General features: G+C 31.8%; 1 non-coding gene across 1 annotated transcript; it reads left to right on the forward strand.

Annotated features, from left to right (window-relative positions):
* Positions 1 to 353: 353 nt before the first annotated feature.
* On the forward strand, positions 354 to 456 carry LOC112095485. Its single transcript, XR_002903859.1, has one exon. It is a non-coding gene; the product is annotated as a small nucleolar RNA R71 (small nucleolar RNA).
* Positions 457 to 4,927: the final 4,471 nt, after the last annotated feature.

Consider the following 4,927-nt stretch of genomic DNA (forward strand, 5'->3'; position numbering starts at 1 on the left):
CATTACACCTATGGCATTGGCTTGATCGGAGTATGAGTCATGGTCATGTGGCTCTGTTGATTTAGCAGTCGATAACGATGTTATTTGTCGAGCGAGACCTTCAACCATCTCCTTGACTTCTTTGATTCCCGAACTTGACTCGCCAATGTGAACCTCATTCACTCTTTTAATTCTTTTAGTATTTCTGAGTGATCGACTCTGTTGTTAGGAATTATCCGCTTGTCGCTAGAAGAATTCCCAAATCTCTGATGCACTTTTTGACATTAGCTCTCCTCCACTTGTTGCCATTACCCATTCTTGCACATTCGGCAATAATCCCTCCAAAATGTATTGGCACCGGTGCCATTTCTCGTACCCATGATGTGGACACTTCAAGAGTAGCCCATTGAATCGCTCCCATGTTTCGAAAAACTGCTCGTCTTCTCTCTGTGTAAACTCTGAAATTTCCCTACGAATAGCATTGGTTTTATGCACTGGGAAATATTTATTCAAAAATTTTGTTACTATTTGTTCCCATGATGAAATGCTATCAGTACGTAATGTATTAAGCCATGAACGAGCTCTATCCTTTAAAGAAAATGGGAATAGTCTAAGTTTTACATCATCATCTGAAAAAATTCTCATATTTAAACGTTTGACAAATAGCATGAAAATCATTCAGATGATTATATGGGTCCTCATTTTCTAGGCCATAGAATGTTGGGAGACAATTTAGCACACTAGGTTTTAGTTCAAAACTCCTAGCAGCTACATTTGGGTATCTTATGCATGATATGCTCAAATTAGCTAAAGGACTGAAGTAGTCCTTAAATGGCCTCTCCTGTGGTTGCAAATCCATTTTATTTTTAACTTGTTTGTGTGTGCGAAGTGTTTTCTCAAGTTCAAGGTCTATAGGTTCAAGATTAGGTAATAATGACCTTCGACCATGCTTGCAAAACAAATAAAATAAAAAATAAAGATGGGAACAAAACAAATACAAATAAAGAAGAGGGAGAAATTACGATACTGACCTTATTGCGCTGTTACAATAAATTAACTAAAAATAAATTAATAAGATAAACACAAAAAAAATTTACAAAAAAAAATAAATTGAAAATTAAATTACAGAATTTTAAAGAAGAGAAAAAGAAAAGAAATATTAACCATTAAATGTAGATTCACTTTTTTTTTCTTCTTTTTTGAAAAAAAAAATACAAGAAAACAATTAAATGGAATTATTCACAAAAATTAATTCTATGAATTAAAATTACTTACCTCCCTGGCAACGGCGCCAAAAACTTGTTGTGCAAATTTTATTGAACTCGCAAGTGCACGAATCTATTGTAGAATAGACTAATGGTGACGAGTGTCGATCCCACGAGGAGGTGGATTTTAATTGTGTGTAGAATTAATTTTGTAAATGGGTGGTTGGATTTCTGGTGAAATTGATTTGGAATATTCTAAAACTTAAATTAAAATGACGAGAATAAATTAAACATAGATCTATTGAAATGAAGCACTTGGGTATCCAGATCCGTATCAACGTGCACCATGGGCTAAATATTCCTTATTAATGTCAATTAAATCATGAGGGGGGAATCCACACCTCATGAACCACACTCTAATCAATATGGTGCTAAGGGCTTATTGTGCCAAATAATAATAACCTTGTACTAGGGGACCGGTGAAACCAAGGCGGTACTAGACAAGATTAGTATTATTTGTCGACGAGAAGTCAAAACATCCACAAAAATTAGAGGGAAAGAGAAAGTAAATTTACCAAATAAAGCCCATGACACATGTTGAGACTTTACCTTCAACCCAAGCTTGAAAGAAAATTAGCTACTCATAATTGAACTAGGGGCAAAATCGGAATTTATTCAAATATGTAGAAAATACAAGATGGAGAAGAAATTACAGAAAATGGATCCTAAAAATGGATTCAGAGCTATCAAATTAGGGGGGGGAGGCCTCCTTTTTATAGATACATTGAGTAAATCATGGCCATCGGATTAAAAATAGTTTGGACGCTTAGGATTGTGCCACGTCATCAATCAACAGTACGCAGTTTGACCACGTGGATGAACAGTAACACAGTTTGACCAGGCTTTGAACAGTAACGCGGTTTGGTTGAAAATAATCCTGTGTAATGCATGTACCGTACGTGCAAGTTTTGGTCCACTAATATGTTGCCACGTCACCATCAACAGTTCATAAGAATTTTAGACCAACAGGATCATGACACCTCATCAGTCAATGCCACATCATCGATCCGTCTATGTGAACAGTGTCGTGAACAGTAACATAGACAATACCGTACATGTGAATAGTACCGTACATGTGAACAGTGCCATTTTTCCTTTTATGCTCCTCCTAAGGTTTTCGACCGTCCTGAGTTCAAAAGTGATGTCCGTTTTGCCGTTTGATCTCTCGTTTATTATGAAATGACTATGATGCCCCTAAAATACACAAAATACTTAATTAAAATAAAATACACATAATTAAATTACAAGAACCTTAAATACATAAAAGTAAGGGTTATTAGTAAGACTTGACATGTAAAATTATGATTTTCTCCTTTATAAATATACATTTTCTAACACTCAACAGGTTCCTTCATTTTCCCTCAATAATGCCATTAGGGCCTAATTTTAATACCATAATCCCATATTTAATTTTGCAACCTTTTGTTTAGTGTCTTTTGACTTCTTCAAACTTTATAAACATTAAGTATTAAATTTTGTGGCATCATTATTTCTCACCTTTTTATATTCTCTATTATCTAATATATTGGTTGAGATTAAAAAATGATTACATTACAAAATATTAAAAATAGAAAAAAAAAATAATTATTAGATTATAAAATATTACACGTCTCTTCCTCTTTCTATTTAAATTCAACAATATGTAACCATTAATAATAATTAATTATAAGTTTTAAAACATTCATTTATTTTATTAAGCCAACAACTAAAATTTAGTAGCTTAAAATGCATCAACTAATTAATATACGAAAGAAGGTTCCTTCATCTTCCCTCACCAATGCCACTAGGGCCTAATTTTAATGCAATAATCTTATATTTAATTATGCAACATTTCGTTTACTGTCTTTTGGCTTATTCAAATTCTATAAACAATAAGTATTTAAGATTTGTTATGTTTTGGTTTTTTTTTATTATTTAACCAACATCCTTTTTAGAAATATTCGTGTTTTTATTTTTTGACTTATTTGAATTTTTTAGTATTGTGTGCTTCATGGAGTACTTTTTTCTTCATGAGTTGAATAATGATAAAGAGAGTTGGATAACGAGGGTTAGGCTTTATAGGATGTGGGAGCTATTATGTAACGCCACAAATTCTCATACATATTAAATTATGGAAATTGGGCTTTCATTGAGAATTATGGGTGGCCTATAACCCTTATTTAGAAAGGGGTACTAATTAAATAGAGGTTATTTATGAGATCATTTTGGAAAAGGGCTATTTTTCCTTATTGAATAGGGTTTCTTAAGATCCCCTATAAATACATACTTTTCCCCCTTCCATAACCCTAAGTTCACAACGTTTATTCTTCTTCTCTGCTGCTCTTTACGCTCCTACCCAAATCTTAGGATTCAAACCTTTGTTTAGGAGAGAATCAAAGCGACGGGTAAGTTCACAACGTTTATTCTGAACAGCATGAGTATCTCGAATTTTTAAAGCTATATTTTCTGAACGAATTTTCTTATAAAATTTATATTTCTGGAAACTAGACATGTAGGGCTTCTTGATTAAATTTTATTTCATTAAATTCAACTTCGTTTTCAATTTTATACGTATTTTGGAAATAGAAACCACTGCACTGGAAATCCACGATTCCAGTATTGTGATCAGATTCACAAGACTATTTGTACCACCAAATGAACTCAAAAAATTCTGAAAGTTTATATGTATGTTAATATATGTGTTTAGGATTCCCAGTTTTAATTTCATAATTTTCTGATTAGTATTTTATTTTATAAAAATCATGGAACCCGTTCTGTTTGGTTTAGATTATGTGAAAACAGTTTCGAATTTGCTGAGAAGTAAATAGTTTTTAAAATGTTTTTGATATCGGATTCTCTTGTAAATTTTACATGGGGTACTCATTGATGTCCAAAATGGTTCCATAGGATTTTATATCATTCTGAGACTTGGATTAAGAGTTAAAATTCCGAGAATCAGACCTGTATGGGTATGAATTAGAAAATCAAATTCTTAGAATAAGTTATTGATTGTCATATCTTGTATTTGTTTAAGGTTTTGAAGGTGTTTGAGGCTCTTAGAAGCTTTAGAGGTGTGTTAATTCAAATTCATTTGTCGAGATAAGTAACTTCATTCCTAGTATACTGGATATGTATAAGTATTTTGATATTATTGTTATAAGTATAAATGTTTTTATACTACTTAAAGGATTAATTGATTTTGATAATAAAATTAGTTTTATGTAAATGTTTTAAAGCTAAATTCTTTTTAACAAAGTATTTTATAAATGCTTTTGAATATGTAAGTTATTTTGTTACATGCCTACTTTTATGATTTTATTTATAAAATGTTATGCAAGCCTAAATTATTGATATGAACTTTTATGAAACTGATACGAATGTTTTGTACCTATGTTTGATTTCAATTATTGATGATTGTATGAGATTCTTAATGTTTTGGCTCATTGTCCATAGTTATTCTAATTCTGATTCTGATTCTAATCGTAATATACGATATATCTGTCTGGACCAGTACTGGGTTTCTGTTCTGAATGTGCACACGATATTCTGATTCTGTTTCTGGCCGGGTCACCGGGACTATAGGTGACACTATGTGACATGAGCTAACCTGTTTGTTTTCTGTATACGTATTACATGATTTGATTCGTAAGTAAATATGCTTTTGAATATTCTGAATTATTAAGAATTTATCTTATGTTATTGTG

Source organism: Citrus clementina, unplaced genomic scaffold (genome assembly GCF_000493195.1).
Source record: "Citrus clementina cultivar Clemenules unplaced genomic scaffold, Citrus_clementina_v1.0 scaffold_9, whole genome shotgun sequence".
Lineage (NCBI taxonomy): Eukaryota > Viridiplantae > Streptophyta > Magnoliopsida > Sapindales > Rutaceae > Citrus > Citrus x clementina.